A 23244-nucleotide genomic window follows, 5' to 3' on the forward strand; every position below is an offset into this window, starting at 1 on the left:
TTTTTATCTTCAAGATTTTCACAAAACAACAGGAGGTATGAGTATGATCTATAAAAGATGAGACTGCCCATATCTTACTGCTCCATGTGAATAATGGTGACCTCAAAACCCACATGTGCAATCTGTCACGAATGAAACTTGCACACATTTTAGGGTTAGTAGAATAATGATTATTCAACTGAGAGAGAAGGCTGTAAGGTTTCTATTATAAAATAAGATGGATGACATTATGTGTCCAACTAGGTATGACCATATCCTTGACTTACCAAGATCACATCGACAGGGAATTGAAAGGCTCTGCCAATCAAAACAGGCTTTCAGATGGAAGAAGGCACTTCATGAGCACTATTTTGGAGGAAGACACTTTCATTTATTTATGTATGTATTCAATGAAAATTATAGTTATATAACAAATGTGATCATTGAAGCCACCTGAATTTTCCTTAGATTTTAGAGCTGAGGAGACAATGTTTCACACAGATTAATCAATATATTATATATATTATGTGCTAACTCTATATTTGATTAGTTCAGCAATTTGGGTCTGGGAAGAAGCAGATGACTGTAGGTATCCCTAGTGTATACACAAGGATAATCCCTTCTAGTTTTGCAAAATTATCACCTGTGACTTGACTTAGTTTAGATGAGGTTGCCCAGAATGCAGAAACTGAGGCCATGATGGAAAGCTGCATTTCCAGGGAGCAGCAGAGAGGCAGAGATGGAGACAGGACAAGTGAAGGTCCATTTTGGAATGTATCATCAAGCTAGTCACTACTCTGTGCAACTGACTTTTGTTTCCATAGCACATTCCCAGAGAAGCCTCATTAAAGGCTTCTTGAAGTCTTCTATGGTGGAAGAAAAAAAACAAATAAAACAACAGAGAAGAATTTATTCACCAATCTTATCTCCTATTAATCAAATATTTTCCCCATGTGATCACTCCAGTTACAAATGCATGGAAACGTAGCAGAGAGTTCCTAGCACTCTTCTGCTGGGGTTGGTCATTAAAACAACAGCTGGAACAAGAAACAAGTAAAAGGAAGACAGTACCAAAAGTGGATGAGAGAGATTTATGCAACTGTTCAAGAGTTATCAAATAATAAACTAGCGATAAAAAATAAAAATAAAATGTTGTGGGGCACCTCATTGGCTAACTGGTTGAGCATCTGCCTTTGGCTAGTGTCACGATCCCAGGGTCCTGGGATCAAGCCCTGCTTCTCCCTCTGCCTATGTCTCTGCCTCTCTTTCTATGTTGTTCATGAATGATTAAATAAAATATTTAAAAAAATAAAAATAAATAAAAATTAAAAATATCAAGTTGCTGATAGGTGATCTCATTATAAAGACTTTTTTTTCTTTTTAAATTATGCTACAGGGATGCCTGCATGGCTCAGCTGTTGGGAGTCTGCCTTCTGCTCAGGGTGTGATCTCAGGGTCCTGGGATTGAGTGCCACATCAGGCTCCCTGCAAGGAGCTTGCATCTCCCTCTGCCCATGTCTCTACCTCTGTCCCTGTGTTTTTCATGAATAAATAAATAAATAAAATCTTTTAAAAAAATATTTTTATATATTTTTTATTGGAGTTCAATTTGCCAACATATAGCATAACACCCAGTGCTCATCCTGTCAAGTGCCCCTCTCAGTGTCCATCACCCAGTCACCCCATCCCCCCATCCACCTCCCCTTCCACTATCTCTTGTTCGTTTCCCAGAGTTAGGAGTCTTTCATGTTCTGTCTCCCTCTCTGATATTTCCCACTCATTTTCTTTCCTTTCCCCTTTATTCCCTTTCACTATTTTTTATATTCCCCAAATGAATAATGTTTGTCCTTCTCTGATTGACTTCACTCAGCATAATACCCTTCAGTTCCATCCACGTCGAAGGAAATGGTGGGTATTTGTCATTTCTAATGGCTAATATTTTACTGTATACATAGACCACATTTTCTCTATCCATCATCTTAAAAAAATAAAAGAATATAAAAATAAAATTATGCTATGGTTTTCCCTAAGTATAGTTGCTTGTTATTAGATTGCAAAGGAAGAACAAAAACTATCATTTTCACATGTAATATTTTACAAGTTAAAAAAAAATCTCAAATAATCTACAAGTCATCCCTGGGACTAATAAGTGAGTACAGCTTGTTCAAAGAATAAATCCTTAATAGACAAAACTCAATTGCTTTCCTATATATCAGCAATAAAAATTGAAATTTGAAATTGAAAGAGAATAAAACCACTTAAAACATCATCAAAAAAAGAAGGAAATACCAAATTAGATTTTCATAAATTTTAACAAATTTACCATGATAATATTAGACATTAATAGGGGAAGACGTGTGTGGGATATATGCAATCTATTTTCTCAATTTTTCCATAAATTTAAAGTTGCTCTAATGTGATACATTATGTAAAATCGCACTATATATATATATATATATATATATATATATATATACACACACACATAGAAATATTGGTAGCAAAAAGTCCATATGTAAAGAAGACCAAGATACTCAGGTGGTAGACTGGGACTACTGGGACTTATGGCATTTGGTTAGCTATGTAACTTTATAAGGTTTTTGATTCTTCATATATGATAGAATGAAATTAGCTATAAAAACCAAATTGTTACTTCTATCTTTAATATGTGAAAATATGTAAAGACCCAGCAAATTCTATTATAAGTTTAACTGATGAACAATGATCCTATTGTAGAGACTCAAAATAATGTAATCCAGTTTTATAAATATGGTCAATGCTCTGTTAGTGGATGGATTGTCTACAAATTAAAGATTAGTAAAACAAGTCGTAGATTAGAAAAAAAAAGAGAGAAAACTAAGCCTACATAAAATAATTCCCCCCCCCCACCTTAGCCATGTCTTCTATTGGTTTTTATATAGTCCAGTGTGTATGAAATGCACTATACATTGGGTTTTTATGTCTCCTAGCTAATATCTAGTCTTTAATCTTTTTTTTAATAAATGCTCCTCCTTGCCTTGGTTTCTTCTGTTTTGTGTGAAGAAATGTTAAATATTAATATTATTCAATGTTGAATCTGAGTTTCTTAAATCCACTTCAGTGTTTGAAGTTGGTTAAATATCTAGAAGACCCACTCTAGTTATGTTCCATTCAGAGAGCCTAAAGGGAAACGCTGTTCTTTCTGTTCAGACATGAGGATGAGTGGGTTCTTCCTTTTCAAGTGGCAACTATATAAAATTGATGATTTTCTATCAACTTCACTACATGCAGATATTCTATTTCTCAGATGTTCCCTTTTTTCAGTGAGCTCTACCTTCTTGGATATAAACATTAATTTTGTATTTGCCTGTTCTTTTATAAACACCATGAATTATTTTAGTCCCTATTCCATAGAATAGGTTGTTTGAAATCCTACTCCCCCTAAATAACACATTCTATTAATACTATCCAGCTTAAGCATTATATACTCAGCTTAAAATAAAACCTTTAAAAAATATTTTTTTTTACTGTTGGCTTTTGGAATTCTTTTAAATTAATTAATATTATGATGTCCAAAGTATAAGCAAAATATGTACTAAAGTGTCCTATAACTAAACATCCTTTCACTTGCCTTACAATATCCAGACAGTTATATAGTACATTCCCAGAGAATGACAGAGATCATTATTTTTCTCAGTTATCTGCCGTCTAGTTCATAAAGAAATCAATCTTGCATGGGCAAGAAGAATGCATTATCTTCCTCCTTGCTTCCCTATTTGCTCCTCTGGCCTCCACTTCATTCTCCTGGATGTTGACTACTTGGTGCAAAATACTGGCCTTTTTAAACATCATTGTGGGAAAGCCACACAGTCCTTCTAATAATTAATTGTGTGTATACACAAACTTTAAAGTTCAGGTCTACTAGGCAAACAGACTTGTTTCTTTTTGTTAAACACAAACTCCCACTCCAATCGAGCACATGTTATGATTTGGGTTAATGTTAAGTGGTCAACTCTCTCACTAAGCATAAAAAAAAAAAATATTTGGGATGACTGGGTGGCTCAGTAGTTGAGCATCTACCTTTGGTTCAGGGCGTGGTCCCAGAGTCCTGGGATTGAGTCCTGCATCACACTCCCCTTAAGGGGCCTGTTTCTGCCTCTGCCTATGTCTCTGCCTCTCTTTCTGTGTCTCTCTTGAAAAAACAAATAAAATCTTTTAAAAAAGGAAAAAAAAATGTCTATTTTAATCCCAATTCTTGTAGTACATTCTGTTGTACATGTACAGTATGATTGAAGTTTTTAAAAATTCATTAAAATACATCAGTTATTTCAGATTCGGCCATTGATCAGGAATAAAGCAATTCAAGAAAACTCTAGAACATGTCATGGTGCTATTTTTGCAAACACATGGGTGTTACCAATACTCCACCTCAGCTGCTCAAGAACTGAATGTTTCTTGCCACTGAGTTTACAGAATGTATAAACTCAGTCACACGGCTGTGGATTCACTTCTGCCCCCATCATTCTTGATTGTTGGAGTCTAGAACTCAGAACCCTGGCCACAAAGGAATCAGGGGAAGTTAGGCTTTATCCTCAGACTCATAAAGCAGAACATGATATTAATGCTTCGCAAGTGTTTCATCAAATCTAAATTCAGCGGGGTTGAGAGCCTGACTTTTGCCAGAATTTTGGTAGATGACCATATGTAGTTTAAACACAACTCCTAGCATTTCTCACAGGTTTGAATTATCTTTATAAAATTTAATTCACTTTTAAAGTCAAATCATATTTAAAGGCTGAAATAAGCTTTGTTATTGGTTATTACAAGTTGAGGAGGAAAAAGAACATGACAGAAGAGAGGTGGGCATTCACAAATTATGTAAAATTATGGATATATTTGTTAGGGGAATAATATCTACTGTGTGTATAAACTACTAGATATTTTGAAAATTGATCAAGAAAAAAAGAGCTTTTGAAATAGCTTGAAGCTCTTTTCTGTCAGCTTCCCTAAGTGATTTCAAGTGGTAATGCTCATTATGATGCCCAAAGGAGATTGTTTTGGGAAATGGGAATTTATATGATGAAATGGAATAAAATGTATTGCACTCAATTTTCATTTCATAGCTATTATCCAAGCTGGGTAGTAGAGCTTCTAAAAGGTGGAAAGGAGAAGTCTTGCCTATGAAAAATAGGTCCAATTTTTAAAAATATATTGTGCTTCTAAAGCCAGCAGCCAGGAAGAACAATGCCCACCCCTCCCACACAGTTTATATGCCATGAATTTCATTATGCTGATGCCATTTTAACCAGCATTTTGAGCAGGTTTTGAAAATTTCTACTAGATACAAGAAATACCTAACTGAAAATCTGATGTAATAATTAAGCTTCTGATCTAAAATGATTGACTCCTCACAAGGTAACTTTGAATTAATCTTTTAAAAAAGATTTTATTTATTTATTTGAGAGAGAGAGCACAAATGGTGGGATAGAGGGAGAGAGAAGCAGCATCCTCATTAAGCAGGGAGCCCCACACAAGGCTCTGTCCCAAGACCTTGAGATCATGATTGGAAATGAAGGCAGATGCTTAACCAATTGAGTCACCCAAGTGCTCCACTGGTTGAGTCTTAAGTGAAGGTAGTAAATCCTCATCCTTGTGGAAGTGGTAGAAGTATCTGATTCTGGACTAGGACAAAGAAATATGTATTCTCCAATATTGCCAGAGGCATTATCATATCTTTAAAAATAAATTTACATATTTAAGAGCTCTGTAAAATTCAGTGGCAGTAAGGAAAAACTGCTTCAGGCTACAAAGGGTCTGTTCAAATTAATAATTTAAAAGTTGAACCTGAAAGCATTTACCAGTCTCTTTACAATCATCACACATGTGCACACACACACACACACACACACACAGAACTCCTTTCCTTTTTACCAGAAGGCAGGAATTGAAATTCTTTGATAACTGACACCTCATTTTATTTTTCCATTGACAACAACAAGATATCTTGCCCCATCTGCAAAATAAGAACAATAATCTCGGAACAAAGTCTGATGCTTGAGCCCATAGATCATTCCTGCTCAGCTGAGTACCATCACTTCTTCATAAAGACTATGCTTCTTAGCCTGTAGGTAAAGCTGAAGTAGGTAATTTCCTCACAAAGTCAGAAATGCAAATATGAGAAAAAGACTAGAAAGTTATATAAGGACAACAGAAAGATAAACAAAAATGTTGCTGTGTTAAAGCAAGCACAAAATGATTGACAAACTGATTTCTTAAAAAAATAAACTCATTTATGCATCAATTCCATCCCAGTAAATTGTACAAAAAAGTTAATATTCCTAACTGTTTTATATATATATTTATATATATATTTATATTTATATTTATATTATATATATATATATTTAGCATACTGTTTTTTATGCTGTTTGTATTTGACTTGAGAAAGAAGGCATAGGAGAAAGTACTGGAAAAAACAGGTTACTACATTAAGTATTTATTAATATCTCCCATGTGTCAAATATTTAGAAGAAAACCCTGGAAAACAAGACATGGTCTTTTCTATAAAACTGCTTATCTCCTGTAAGTGGGCAAAAATTAAAAATTTCAATTAAAGTGTGAAAAAAAATTTGTCCATTTGCAGAAAAAATTATGTACATGTAATTTTTCATGTTTTCACACTGAAGGCCCCACCAGCTCACTGGGAAGCCAGCATTCATGCCCTCTTGTGATAGTGAGATTCCATGTACATGTGAGTCCACCTGGAAAGGAACAGAACTAGGAATAGAAAGACCACCCAGTAGTGTGTTCCAGGCAAAATGGTGGCTTGATCCAAAGCAGTGAGACGTATTTGGTTTGTATTTCAAATGTGTGGAAAGTACAAGCAAGCACCTTGATAGCACACAAACAAAAAATGTAGTGAATGTCTGTAGAAACTAGATTCATCAAGATAGTTTAAATACAGAGGCTTAAATAAAGGGATTGCTTTGGAATTTAAAAGAAAAGTAAAAAAGGTTAAGGCATTCAGGTTCTAACGAAATTAGTTGCCATTCACATGGCTACATGTCTCAATAGCAAGGGAATATTTTATTTAGTCTTGGGAGCTGGGAACATAGAGAGAGAAGTGATAAAATGGAATAGTTATTGCCCAAGACAGAGCACAGAGACTCTCATAGAGGAACACCAATTCTCTTCCTATTCTCAATCTTCTTCCATTGGATGAGCACAAGAAGCCAACTGGCAAGAGCACTCTTATGACTGAGTCCAGCTTTATGGTACAGAGTCAGGCAGACCAGATGGATAAAGTAGAAGTGAAGAAAAACACATAGCATACATATACACCAAAGCAAAGTCAAAATCTAAGTGACAATAACTGATAAAACAATAAAATGACTAATTTTATAAAGAAATCTTCATATTCAGTAATAAAGTCAATAGGACAAGTGCCAAAATACGAGTAAACCATTCAGAGAAAATGAGATGTATAGGACAAACATTATGAACTGATGCTTAATAACATTGAAATATAATACATCAAACTTAAAACTGTACTCGATAAACATTCACCTATCACCCATCTTTCATCCTCAGAATGATGAGAGTTAAGTTTTTGAGTATACTTTTTTTTGACAAAGATGGATAGATGGACTTACTTATATATAAGTAGGAAGATACACTTACACCTATCCAAGAAGGACAATTGTGTACTCCCTCTGTTTCCAGCTCCTCTCTGGAAGGAATTTGTCCATACCTGTAGCACTCCAAGAGCTGCCACCTGAGAGATGGGACCCTAAGTCTCCCTAGCTCTGAGAACCAATAAGGTTTGTTTATATGAGTCCCACAGAACTATAGCAAACAAACAAACAAACAAACAAACAAACAAAAAACAGTTGTTAGACAGATATGCAAGTACTTCCCTACAGCTATAGCTCTGGACTCAGGGTAAAACAAACAGACAAAATTGCTCACTTCCCAGATTCTCCTGGGAGGAGTTTGACTGTATACTTTACTAGCTACAGCCTGAGGGTCTGGCTTCTAAGCGGCCAGCATTTAGGTTCTGATGTGATATTCCTGGGAGGCCAACAGAACTGGTGGGCACTTCCCCAAATTTTCTCTCTGGCTCTCTCCTACAATAAAATTGAGTCTCCAGCTGTTCCCTAAAAGGAGCTTGTCCACACATCTAGCATACTAACTTCTATAGCTATTATCTGAGAGATGAGCCCTCATATCATTTAGTTCTGATAGCCAATGGGAATTGTCATTTATGACTTCCATAGGATCATATTAAACAACAAAAAAGTTGTTTTTAAACATGTGTACAAATACTTCCTGTAGGTATCCTCTCTGAGCTCAAGACAGAGGGAGCAGATAAAAATGCCTATCTTCCAGTTTCTCCTTGAAGGTTATTTGACTTCATAAAATCTCTCCTGTAGCCTGAGGGTCTTGCTTCTGTTTATCTTGAATGTGATTGCTGATCAGGATCTTTTAGGGAGCCCAAAGAGCTGGTCAGCAAATCCTTCCCATCTTCCATGGCTCACTCCAACAGTAAAATCAGATTTCCAGCTTTACCCAGAAAGGAGATTGTTCAAACATTTACCACCTCAACTATGATGGCTGTCACTAGAGAGACTGGTTCTGAAGTCTCTCAGCACTGAACACTGATGGGACTCAGCATTTATGAATCCCAAGGGACATAAAACAACAAGGTGGCAACTTTGATGCACAAACACTGCCACACAGTTCCCCTACCTTGGCAAATAGGGAGTAGGCAAAAACACCTAACTCCCAAGTTCTCCCTAAGAGGGAGGGGCTATATTTCAAATCTAACATCCTGACTTTCCCAGCTCATGCCTGCAGGTTGGGCTTCTCATTAGACTCCCTCAGGGAGCTGAAGGTGAAAGCAATCAGTAGTTTTTTGGAAGCCTGAACAGCTGAATGTGCCATTGATACACTGACGTGTTGACATGCCCTCATTTATTGGGAGCCACTAAAAACAAAGATGGCACCTTGGGAAAACACAGAAATTTGAATGGCAAATAGGAGCTCAAGTCAAGATGATTGAAGAAGTTTACCTCCTATGTAAGATCAGTCTGTCAAGGCTGAGAGAGGTGGCTATTTTATCTAATGCGCACAAAGCAATGCAAGAATGAAGAAAAATGAAGAAACAAGGAACGATGTTCTAAACAACAGAACAAGGTAAATCTCCAGACACTGACCTTAATGTAATGGAGATACATGATTTTCACCTGATACAGAGTTCAAAATAATGGTCATAAATTGCTCACCAATGTATGAACTAAATAATATTTTAACAAAGATAGAAAATATTGGGGCACCTGGGTGGTTCAGTCATTTAAGCATCTGGCTCTTATTTTAGCTCCAGTCATGATCTCAGGGTCATGAGATTGAGCCCCTTATCAGGCTCCACACTCCGCCTAGAGTCTGCTTGAGATTCTCTGCCTTCCCCCTCTCCATCTGCTCCTGCATTCACTTGCTCACTCTCTCTTTCTCCCTCTAAAATAAAATTTAAAAAACTTAAAGTATTAAAAATATCAAAGAGATATGAGAAATTCCAAAAAAAAAAAGAGAGAAATAAATAAGATCTCACAGAACCAATCCAAAGTTAGTAGAAGGAAAGAAATAACAAAGATCAGAGCAGGAAAAAAAGAAACAGAAGAAAGACTAAAAATTTTGACAATAGAAAAGATCAATGAAACTAAGAGATACTTTTTTGAAAAAAAAAAACTGACAAACTTTAGTTAAACTAAGAATAAAAATGGCAGGATTCAAGTAAATTAAATCATAAATGAAATAGAAGATATTAGAACTGATAACACAACATACTAAGGATCATAAGAGGGTACTATGAACCATCATATGCCAACAAATTGGATTACCAAGAAGAAATGGATAAGTTCCTGACCACAGACAACCTACAAGGACTGAATTGTAGTAAAATAGAATATCTGAGCTGACCAATTACTCACAAAGAGATTAAATTAGTAATCAAATTTCTCCCAACTAAGAAAAGTCCAGGACCAGATGGCTGAACACTGAATTCTACAAAACACTTAAAGAAGAAATAATTTATATATTTCTCAAATTCTTTCAACAAATAGAACACTTTCAAACTAATTTTATGAAGCCAGAATTATGCCAATATTAAAAACAGACAGGTAGCCCGGGTGGCTCAGTGGTTTAGCGCCGCCTTCACCCCAGGGCCTAACCCTGGAGACCAGGGATAGAGTCCCACGTCAAGCTCCCTGCATGGAGCCTGCTTCTCTCTCTGCCTGTGTCTCTGTCTATCTCTCCTCTCTGTGTTTCTCATGAATAAATAAATAAAATCTTAAAAAAAAAAAACAGAAATGGTATGAAAAAAGAAAACTATAGGCTGATACCCCTGATGAACATAGATGCACAAATCCTTAACAAAATAATAGCAACCTTAATTGAACAGTACATTCAGGGAATACATTACAGGATGGAATGGAATTTATTCCTAAGATGCAAGAATTATTCAACATATTCAAATCAATAAATGTGATACACCACATTAATGGAATGGAAGATAAAAATCATATGATCATCTCAGTAGATTAAGAGGAATCATTTAATAACATTCCATATCCTTTCATGATCAAAACTGTCAGCAATATGGATATAGAGGGAATGTACCTCAACATAGTAAAGGCCATATAAGAAAATACCACAGCTAGCATTACATGCAGAGGTGAAAAGTAGAAATCCTTTTTCATAAGATGGAATATGACAAGGTGTTCACTTTTGCCACTTTTATATAAATTATTATTGGAAGTCCCAGTCAGAGCAATTAGGAAAGAAAAATAAATAAAAGACATCCAAATTAGAAAGGAGGATTTATAACTATCCCTATTTGCAGATGACTGGATACTAAAGACTTCATCAAAAAAATGTTAAAACTAATAAATGAACTCAGTAAAGTTGCAGATAAAATATAAAGAATATATATAATGCATAATATATAATAATAAATAATACAACACTTAAATATATATTTAACAAAAGAAGTGGATAACTCGTACACTGAAAATTATAAGACATTGATGAAAGAAATGAAGAAGACACAAATAAATGTAAAGATACTCCATGTCTATGGATTGGAAGAATTAGTATTGCTAAAATGTCCATATTACTCTGAACAACCTACAGATTCAATACAATTTGTATAAAATTCCCATGGTGTTTTTTACAGAAATAGAAAAAAAATTCTAAAATCTGTATGTAACAACAAAACACTTCAAATAGCACAAGAAATCTTGAGAAGGAATAACAAATTAGTAGACATCATGTTTCTTGATTTCAAATTATACTATAAAGCTATAGTAAGCAAAAGGTTATGGTATTAGAACAAAAATAGACACATAGATCAATGGAACAGCATAGATAGCCTAGAAATAAACCCATTTATATATGGTCAATTATTTCTCAACAAAGACAACAAGAATGCCATCGGAAAAGGATAAACTCTTTAATAAATAGTATTGGGGAAACTGGGTACATACATGCAAAAGAATGAAATTAGAGCCCTATGTTATACCATAAACTAAAATCAACTCAAAATTCATTAAAATTCATTAAAAGCTTGAATGAAAGACCGAAAAACATAAACACTTAGAAAAAAAATAGAGGGTGAGTTTTTTGGCAGTGGTCTAGTTAATGATTTTTTTTTTGGATATTACATCAAAAGCAAAAAAGACAGTAAACACTAAAATTAATGTATTAGGCTGCATCAAACTAAAAAGCTTCTGCACATCAAAAGAAACCACCAACAAAAAGAAAAGACAAGCTATGGAATGGGAGAAAATATTACAAATCACATATTCTGTAAGGGGTTAATATCCAAATTATATAAGTAACTCATACAACTGAATAGGAAAAATACATCCAAACAACCCAACAGATATCTGGGTAAAGAACCTTGATAGGCATTTTTCCAAAGAAGATGTACAAATGGCCAACAGGTGTATGGAAAGGTGCCCAATTAACATCAATAATTATTAGGGAAATGCAAACCAAACCACAATAAGGTATCACGTCATACCTTTTAGGATATATATTCAAAAAGACAATAATAAATATTCATGAGGAGGTGCAGAAAAGGGATCATTTGTACATAGCTGCTAGGAGAGTAAGCTAGTATTTCCACCAGGAAACAATATGAAAGTTCCTCAAGAAATTAAAAATAGAAGTAACGATCCAGCAATTCCACTGCTGGTGTATATCCAAAGGAAACAAAATAATTATCTCAAAGAGATATATCTATTCCCATATTTGCTGATGTTTTATTCACAATAGCCAACGTATGGAAACAACCTAGATGTATGTGAACTGATGAGTGAATAAAGAAAATGTGGTGTATATGCATACAAATAAAATATTAGTTATGTATACTTTTTTTAAAAAAGGAAATTCTGTCTTTTGCAACAACATAGATAAACTGGAGGGCATTATGCTAAGTGAAATAAGCCAGAGGGGAAAAATCGTGAACTTGTATCTACTGAGAGTGAATGGTGATTTCCAGGGACTGGGGAAGGGAAAAATGGGGAGAAGTTGGTTAAAGTGTAAACACTTTCAGTTATAAGATGGATAAAGTCTGAGAATCTCATATACAGTATACATATACTTGACTACTCTTGAAACTAAAAGGTTCTAAAAGAATAGAACTTAGTGACATACCAAAAAAAAAAAAAAAAAGATGTTAATATTGGAAGTGATTAATGTGTTAATTACCTTGATTGTGAGAATATCTTCATGATGTATACATATATTAAATCATTACATTGTGCACTTTATTTTTTTTAAAGATTTTACTTATTTATTTGAGAGAGAGAGAGAGGAGTAGGGGCAGAGGGAGAAGCAGACTCCCTACTGATCAGGGAGCTTTGAGTGGTTTATCCCAGGACCCTGAGATCACGTCCTGAACTGAAGTCAGATGGTTGACCGACTCAGCCACTCAGGTGCCTCATACACTGTGCACTTTAAATATATTACTTTTTCTTTTTCTTTTTTTTTTTTTGGTCAATTAGACTCAATAAAACTGAAAGAAAAAAGAAATGTTTTTTGAAATTTTAGTGCAGTTTCACTATAGTGGAATTAATTCTACTAATGTAGTTCCATATATGTGAAATAACACCTTAAATTATTATGTGTGGTACTAATAGTATGGTCAAAAATTGAGAAAATTCCATCTCCCTAGTTACAGCACAGAATGAAAAATAAGATTATTTTGTCCTGATGTTTGTTATTATTGAAGAAATCTGCTGCTACTAAAAATATAAGGGATTGACATAAAATTTCTTTAACTATAGGGAGATATTATTGATGTACTTTATATTACTTTCCTGATACTGAATGACCATGAAGCTGATATAACGCAAACTTAAAAAAAAAATGTGATATTTCCATCAATAAATGAAAAATATGTATAACTCCATCTGATATCAGTTAGACATTCAACTTTTTATAGCATTAATATTGTCAAATCAACAATATTCATCATTAAAGATATATATTTAAATCAGAATTAAATAATTTTGTAGACATGTGTATATTTTTTGAAGACTAAATGTGAAAAAGAACACATAGAATTCTGTTTAAATCTAGGAAGATCAGAGAAAACCAAGCAGGAAAAATATTAACTCCACTCAAAAACTGTATTCAGACTTCTGAAAACCAAAGACAAAGAGAAAACCGACAAAGACGAAAGGGAAAACAAACACTTGCATAGAAAGGAACAATTATAAGATTTATAGATTATAGCACTTTCTCATCAGAAACCATGCAAACAAAAGGGGGTACAGTGACATGCTTAAAGTGATAAGAGGAGCATAAACACACTGCTATAGAATTCTGTGTCCAGTGGAATTATCCTTCAAATATGAAAGAAAACACAGATTTTTCTCATATTTAGAAATGCATATTTCAAACTTGAAGGCAGTGGCTAAAAAGAAAATTAAAAAGAAGTGTAATGGGGATGCTAAAAGAGGAGGTACACAAGTATAACTATATGATAATAATCAGTTAAAAACAGAAGGCAAAAAAAAAGAAGGAACATAAACACATAAAATGAATAGAAAAAAATTACAAATAGAGTAGATATTAATTCAACATCCATAATCAACTTCATATGTGAATAATCTATAGATCAATTAAAAGAACAGCAATTGTCAGTGTGAATAACACTCAAGACCAAGTTATATGTTGCCTATTATTATTTTTTTAAGATTTAATTTATTTATTCATGAGAGACAGAGAGAGAGAGAGGCCGAGACACAGGCAGAGGGAGAAGCAGGCTCCATGCAGGGAGCCTGACATGGGACTCGATCTTGGGTCTCCAGGATCACATCCTGGGCTGAAGGCTACTGAGCCACCTGGGCTGCCACATATGTTGCCTATTAAAAATCCTCTTTATTTATAAAAATTAGGATAGATTAAGTAATATGATGGGAAAATATGTCATATTAGCATTCACTAAATTGAAGCAGGAACAGCTACATTAATTTCCATAAAATAGATTTTAGAACATGAAGAATTTTCAGGAGTAATGAGAGGAATTGAGTGATGATAAAAGAGTTATTTCTCAAAAAAAAAAAAAAATCCTAAATTCTTGTGTCTTTAACAGTAGATCACCAGAATAGGGGAGGTAAAAATTGGAAGAACTACAAGAAGAGAAAGATAAGTATACCACCAGATACTTCAACACCTCTCTTGCAGTAATGCTAGATCAAGGAGGCAAGAATCAGTAAGGATCTGTTTGGTTTCAATTTGCTGCATTCTTTACCAGAAAATAGAAGCAGAATGAATACTTCCTGACTCATTCTTTAAAAAGGCCAGTGTTACTCTAGTTCCAAAACCAGATAAAGACATCATAAAAGAGGAAAACTGCAGAGCACTGTCTCTCATGAACATAGAGCAGAAATCCTCAACATAATATTAGCAAATCAGATCCAACAATGTAGACAAAGTTTTATGCACAACAACCAAACAGGATATGCAAGGCTATTTCAACTTTGGAAAGTCCATCAGTGCCGCAATGCACTACATCAACAGGTTAAAATAAATTGATGTGGAAAAAGCATCTGCAGATGTTTGACAAAATTGATTATGGATTCCACAAAAGAAAAAAAAAAACACTTAGCAAACTAAGAAGAGGCTCTCAACTTCATAAAGAACATTTCAAAAAAATGGTAGCTAATATCATCCTTATCAGAAAGAGACAAGACACTTCCTTCTTAAGACTGAAAAACAGCAACATGTCTTTGGTCAGCTTTACACATCTATTCAAAACTCAGATGTTTCCAGGATGGAAGTATGAAGGTTGGATAGGAGAAGCACAAGAGGAAAATGAATGGCATTGTTAAAGTTGGCTCATGGCACCACATGTTTATGAAAATCCATAGAATTTACAGAACAAAGAATGGATCTTGATGCCAGCAGATAGAATAATTTAAGAGGTCCAGGCATAACAGGTTGAAATGTAAGACCATGACATAAGAATCTAACTGTATTAGAAATATAAGAAGGAATCTTACTCAAGGGGGTGGGGGGAAATGATGGTGACCTAAATCACTTTGGAAATTAATGGGGTCTGTAGGACTAGAGGCAACAGAACCTTGCACATAAACACTGTGCTTTAGGAGGTGATCCCAAGACTGGATCTGTTAGGTGTCCAAGTGTTGGTCTCAGGGTTCTAAGTTCAAGTTCTACATTGGGCTCCATGCTGGATGTAGAGCCTACCTAAAAACTAAACAAAACACTTGCTTTAATAGATAAAATGGTTTCCTATAGACTTATGGATTAACACTTGTGAACGCACTATAGGAGCACACTAGTTTTAAACTATTAAGTAAATGTTTGGTGGACGGCGCAAACTAAGTGTCTCCTTGCTGTAACTGGAAATTACAGATGAGCAAGGGGAAGAGGCTGGAATGATCCATGTGCTACTGGGTTAGAGTTGGAGATATCAGAATGAGCTGTATTTTGCTTAATAAAAATATAGATGACTACATATAGAAACATTTATAAATATGCCCACATATAGTTAATATGCAACTATATTATATCCTGACAATAAACTAACAGGATCTCATGGAAAAATGACTGAATCTAGGGCCATAGCAAAAAGCACATACTATAAGGCTGGTGCACCTTATAGGGCCAGCAAGTGAAAAAGTGCCAAAAAACAAACAACAAACACTGTGATTGGGATGAGTCAGAGGGATGCAGGGACCAAGTGGTTCCAAATGGTCAAAGATGGACTGTTTGAGCAATAAAATAAATAAATAGTGTTTGATTATAAAATATGAAATATTTATCTGTGCATGGAATGATAGAACTAAGTACATTTAGAAATAATAAATAATAAATAATAATAAATGTGTAAGAATAGAAAATAGATAAGTTAAATGTGGGAGAATAGATAAATCTGTTATGCAAAAGAATTCTAAATAAATTTTGCATCGTTGAGGTTGGACTATAACTCCCCACTTCTTAGGTGTAGGCTGTGCATAGATTAAAAAAAAGATTATTTTAACAACAACAACCAAAAAAACCCTCATTGAGTAACAAAAATAAAACCACAACTATAGAAACTCAGAGCTTTTTACTTCCTGAGCACCCAAACGGAAAACAATTATGGTTTAATCTGACATTGGATGAGGATATGAGCTAATAACATGAATGGTGTAAGATTTGAAAATTAGTAAGTAAAAGCATAAAATACATGCCTTAAATTTAGTTGGAGAACACTCTTTTTCATTGAGAAGATCTATTATACACTTTGAAAATGATCAATCTTCCCAAAATTCTCTGTAATTTCTTTGCAGAATGTAATAGATTTTCAGCAATAGAATTTTAAGATGAGAAGACATGCAGAGGTTCAGAAACTATGGGACCCAAACACTGGGAACTGAAAAGTAGAAAAGGGTGGATTTCAATTGCGTGAAAGAGGAAGAAAGTCCCTTAGATGTGTAGACAACAGGGAAGATACTAAAAAAAAAAAAAAAAAGACATTACTACCTTAAATAACAGACAAGGTTTTGCTGTTTAAGTGGTTTAACCTGCATGTGGTCACAAAAACAAAGTAATATTTGGTAGAATGAAGCACAGACACAGAAACATAAACTAATTTGTGTTGGGAGAGGCAGCTGTTGTCTGTTTTCATAGTGATGGAAAACCTCACTTTTTCAAGTTTCCCTTAAATAAACCTCCCTCACTTGGCTTGGAAATGGGAGCAGCAGAGTTTTTTCTGGAATGTAACAATCTTCTGAAAAGAACTCTTTCTCTCTCTGCTCTTTATTTAGTCTTTTCTTACAGATGGACTCAAGCTAGTCTTTGCTATTACAATTTTGAGCTTCAACAAATATTTCTAGAACTAAGAAAATTCCTTTTAAAAAGCCGTTGTAGGTATAATGGGTATTATTTCTCTAGTGCCTTCTGTCAGAGGGACTGAATGCAGCTCCAAGTACTAGGAATACTACTTCCAGTAGGATAACAAAAATCGAGATTTTATTTTTCTCACATGAACAAGAAGTCCGACCAAAGGGAGGAGAGAGGGCTGCAGACTGTGCCCACCTGATAAGACAGAGGTGTCATAATCCCAAACTCATATATATATATATATATATATATATATATATATATATATATTATGACCAACTTTAGGATCTAGATTTTGTCACTCTTTGTCTCATGGTTGCAAGTCAGCACCTCCTCCTATATCGCCTAGTGGCTCACAAAGGAGTAAAGACCTGTGGAAAAGACCTTTTAAAGATCTGTGTCCTTTGCATAGGGCCATTCCATGAATTGTTGCTTATTCACCACTCTTAGCTTCACAGGAGGCCAGGTGTGTTCCTGTATTTAACAAAATCAAAGTCCTGAGAATAAAACACGGGGAGAATTTGACATTGGATGGGCAGATAACAGTTTCTATTATATCTCCTCAAAAGTCTAGACAACACACACATGCAGAGACACACACAGATGGTCAATGTCCTCATTTTACTTATACAAGGAAGTCGTCTGCCATTTGACTGCTTATACAAATACTTTCCTTTTTTTTCCCCAAAGATTCGTTTATTTATTCGTGAGACAAGAGAGAGAGGCAGAGACACAGGCAGAGGGAGAAGCAGGCTCCCTGCGGGGAGCCCGACGTGGGACTCGATCCCAGGGCCCCGGGGTCACGTCCTGAGCGGAAGGCATAGATGCTCAACCGCTGGGCCACCCAGGCATCCCTACAAATATTTTCAATTTAACATTGGAGCCTGAAGCAAATTCTGCCAAGGTTTTATCTTTATAGCAAAAAACTTTAGAAAAGGATTACCTTTTTCCTTTTTATTTATTCATTTATGAGGATGGTAAACTATAACATAGGCCTCCCTCTATATGAGTAAGAAAAGGAATACTTAACAGAAACATAATATTTCAAGTAAAGAGTCAATTTCTTTTGAATAAAGAATTATTTCTTTTGGATGAAGACAGATGAATATGGGGCTAGAACAAGAAAAAACAGTCAAATGAGTTGAGTGATGTGACTACACATTCCTCTTTACTTGAAATAATATGAATTAGAGTTATTCCAATAGAAATGTAGTATTTTGAGACTTACAATTAACAATCTATTTGTTAAGAATCTTGTTTCCAATAAAAGTGTAGTTGTTACGTAGAAGAAGTTCATGGACTTTGAGTTGCCCTAATGTTTGTCTTCATTCTAGAACTTCCTGGGATTTCTAGGATAGTAGTGGACGCAAGGAAGATAATCACAAGCATCTGTTAATGACTAGTATGTGGGAGAAATTCTCACATTCATAACTGTGACTAATCCCAGAAATTTTGTGAAATAAGTATTATTCTCTCTCTCTCTCTCTCTCTTTGCTACTAGTAATTTTATAACTAAAACTACTAATCATGAAACAATAACATTTAAGTTGAATTTAAGCTAAACCAAAGCAGCCAATTATGCAGAGATATTAAACACTGGTTTAGGGAAGATTTAACAATAATTTGACAGTTTCAGTTATATTACTTTTTAATTTATTTTTTAAAAAAGATATACTACTTCATTTTGAGATTTCCACTTTTACTGAGAGTACTTTTATATTAAATTTCCTTGTCTATTATGCCATCCATGCAAGTCTTGTTTTTTTGAAAAATGAATAGACAAGTGCTTCGTTAAGGAATCTCTGAAAGATCCTCAATAGGTTGGGGAAGGTCTTTTTCTCTCTTTGACCTTTTGAAATTGTATTTTAGAATAGGAAACGGTCTTCCATTCAGAGCAAGCCTCATTATGTCTGTTGCAGTTTCTCTCCACTTAAGCCAGGAGGAGGTTATTAAACATCTTTCAGAGAGAAATGCGTGGAGTAGTCAGAAGAGATGCTTATGTTAATGTGGACTGGTTCAGGCCTCTTTTTGTCATGAAATAATTACTGTTGCAAAATACCAGCAGGTGTTGAAAGAGCAGGATTAATTTGTAAGAGTTGAATGACATCATTTCAAATGGCTTATTAAACACTAATTAGATTTCGAATTGTGTGACTCCCCATATCCTTATGTCAGGATGGGAAAGTTTAAACATCTTCTTTCTCTATGATGGAGGTGAATAAGGTTACAGTTTAATTTTCATAGGTGACAGTTTATCAAATGAAATCAAAATGGAGATATCCAGCATCATGTTTTATAGAATGGAGAGTATATTTAAATCTCCATTTCTGTCCTCAGTGTTCTTAGCCAATTAAGTGACTGTATTAAGCGGTATAATTCCTTGATCTTCTGTTTGTAATTCAACGCATTTATGTAATGAGGTTACTTCAGATGTATTGTTGAGTAAGAACACTGAGACCCCTGGATTGAAAAAAAAACTCAAAGAATGGTCAAACTCAGTGCTGAATAATACCACATTTTGTGTTTATAAATTTAGACGATGCAACATTTTATGTAGTCAGCGTAACACGTTTTGTTCTAGAAAGCAAAGATATAAATATACAAAATACTTAAAGCTCTCTGAGGATATAGTATGAAACTAATGTAATGATCTTAAAGAATCACATGAATGAAAATAAAAAGAATCACATGAACTAGTTATAACTAGATGCAATATCTTTCAGAAAGATGAGTTATGCTTCAGCCTATTAGACGCAATTGCATATACACTGGAATTTGGGTCAAAGATAACAGCAGATATAACAAAACATATTACATTCTGAATTGACAACCTGTTGCTACTGTCTTAACATGCAAACAAAAAAGGACAGAATGACGCTGAATGCCAACTGATTAGCCTCACTCCCCAGTGAAAGGCATTTCACCTTTACCCTTCAAATGTACACGGAAATTTGCAGAGTAAAATTCTCCTAACTTCATAACAGTGACTTCTGTCCCAGCACCGGTACCTCTGTCTTCCTCCTTTTGACCCTCCACCGCACACCTGATGCTCCAGTGAGCTTCTGAGCCAGAGTGGAGCCAGAGGGAAAAGAAAATATGCATTGCCATATATGCTTATCAAAATACCCTCCCAAGTCTTGAACCTGCAGAAAAGCTAATAAAATCTCTACAACTAAAAATTAGCATTCTATTTAAATCCCTTTGTTGCCCAATCTGTTACCATGCCATCATCAGGCCTCATAAAGCGATGGGGTAGGGGCACCTGGGTGGCTCAGCACTTGAGCATCTGCCTTTGGTTCAGGTCGTGATCTCAGGGTCCTGGGATCGAGTCCTGCATGGGGCTCCCTGCCAGGATCCTGCTTCTCCCTCCGCCTATGTCTCTGCCTCTCTCTGTGTGTCTCTCAGGAATAAATAAATAAAATCATTGTTTTTTTAAAGAAGCAATAGGGTGGAGTGGGGCAGCAGGGAACCAGGTGTGATCACAGTGCACTGTTCCCTTTCAACAAAAATACAGGCTCATATGACAACAGCTTTTCTTTACAACATTTCCATAGTCTATTATGGATATTAGACATTAATTTTGTGTTTATGTTTTAAAATATTGCATAAAAATGATTGGATTACTGAGGTTTTATTTGAATCCCTTTAAATTTTGCTCCAAAGCAAGTCCGCTCAGCCTTATCAGCTCTGAGTTTGGTATTTCAGAAGTAGTCCATGTTTGATCTCACCAATGGTGGGCTTTTTCTTTTTTTTCTTTTTTTCTTTTTTCTTTTTCTTTCTTTTTTTTTTTTTTGCATTTGTTTTCCCACTTATTCCCAGATTTTCTCATAAAAAACAAGTCAGATATAAACAAATATATAATATTTACAATTATGTTGTTGATTTATCGGTTTGCCTGTTTGTTTTTATTTCCTATACCTCCTCATCCTTATGTCCACAGTAAAAGCAAGTTCCATCAGAATAGGAACCTATGTCTTCCACTGGTCTTCTATCAGTTTTCCTGGCACACAATAGACACCCAAAGACTCTATATTGGATGAATGATTGTATAGTTTTGGTTTGCTCCATTTTTGTTTTTGTTGTGTGTGTGTGTGTGTGGTTTTTTTCTTTTTTTCTTTTAGCATGGGACATGTAGTTTTCTGGGGAAAAAAATAAGTTATCATTTCCCTGGGAATTTATCAATTATCATTGATACTTGATGTTTAATTGTCATTTCCCTGGGAATTTACCAATTACCATTCAATGTATGCAATCAAAGAGAGGAAAATTGAAATTATATCATTTATAATCACTCATGCAAGCTCTGTTGGCCATTTATTTCAAAACATAGGCAAGAATGTCCATGCTGATATTAGCCTAAGCAAAGAGGCATCCACTGGGTGGTATTAATGGTAACAGAACCACTGTGCCTTAGGTAGAAGTTCTGTTTTGAAGTCATTACAGTTGAGGCCAGGGTGGTTGGTGGGGACTTCTGCAAAATATGTTATGTGTTATGGTCAATAATTTATCATATAACCAGAGGGAATAGTTGAGATTTGAAAGGTCTGATATCTTTGTGTGAGAGCTAATTTACCTGCGGTGTACCAGACATATCGAAAAGGTATTATCTAGTGCTAAAGACAATAGGGCAATGAGTTAGCAAGGTTTTCTGGCAGGATATTAGAGAAAATATTAACAACAGGGACAGATCTAGAATAAAAGCACCTTAAAAAGATTAGATAGGAGAAATCTCATCCTTTCAATTACTATAGACCTAAAATTAGCTTACCATAGACCATACACCATATTGTGTCATTTTTTAACCAGACTCTTTGAATTGATTGATTGATTGATGATTCATTTATTCATTCATTTCAAAATACCATATTTAGCAATTTCTATCTGCATTGCTTTGTCCTAGATAGTGGGGACATGGAATGAGTGATATTTTAAAATAACCAAAGATATGAATAACCAAACGTTGAATATTAAGCAACAACCTAGTTCTAAAAATAATTGAAATGTAAATAGAGCTCATCTCAGGACTATGCCAGTATTAATACGATTGAAAGGTTTTATAAGATGAAAGGCAAAATATCACTCATTGTGACATATTTCTAAGGGAATAAGTGGGTAGCAAGAGTACAGAACAGCTATATTTCTATCTCCAATAAAAATAGAATATTGGATGATAGAATGTTGCTGTGACTGTTTTGTCTCTTGCTCAGAAAAAAAGTTTTATTAACTGCTTGATCTATCCAATTGACTTTGCAAAAATCAATTGTTAAGACTGATGAAAGCTCTGATTGAGGGGGAAAATGGTAGCAACATGCAGCAGGAACTTGTCTTAATCCACACAAGCCAAATGAAACTGTAAAATGGACAGTTTCTAGAGATCTAACAAAAGTAAATAATGTAATCATGAAATATGTGCTTGGCAAAATGCCTTATATATTTTGGCTTCATTTTCCAGTCCAATATTTTTATGGTGAAATAGACAATGCTCCTTACAAGAGCACTAACCAAGCATTTTGAAATTTCTATTTAGATCCCTGTTCGGTGAATCAATATTACCTGTTCACACCTTGATTCTGAACTCACAGCAGCGCCACCACTAAGACTAGTGCAGTGGTTTGGATTCTGAATGTTTTGCTTATGTCACAGTCCTTAAACATTCCATTTAATGAGCAGTAGTGACCTTTTCAACATAAATGTACACTCTTGGTTAAGTTGTAGTTTTCTTTATCTTACATTGCTTTGATGGCACAGTATTTAATAATATGAGTTAAGGAGAGCAACTCAAATTCTTTATGGGGTTAAATTTCTATATTCAGGTTACTTAGAGCATTACTCAAAATACTAGTAGAATTGTAGGAGAATATAGTGATTCTG

General features: G+C 34.8%; 1 long non-coding RNA gene across 1 annotated transcript in view; it reads right to left on the bottom strand.

Annotated features, from left to right (window-relative positions):
* Positions 1 to 22981, bottom strand: part of LOC111090859 — a 46511-nt gene extending 23530 nt beyond the window's left edge. The window contains exon 1 of the long non-coding RNA XR_005373032.1: positions 22927 to 22981. This is a non-coding gene — a long non-coding RNA (uncharacterized LOC111090859). The remainder of the gene's footprint in view (positions 1 to 22926) is intronic.
* Positions 22982 to 23244: the final 263 nt, after the last annotated feature.

Source organism: Canis lupus, chromosome 18, assembly GCF_011100685.1.
Source record: "Canis lupus familiaris isolate Mischka breed German Shepherd chromosome 18, alternate assembly UU_Cfam_GSD_1.0, whole genome shotgun sequence".
In the NCBI taxonomy this organism is placed as follows: Eukaryota; Metazoa; Chordata; class Mammalia; order Carnivora; family Canidae; genus Canis; species Canis lupus.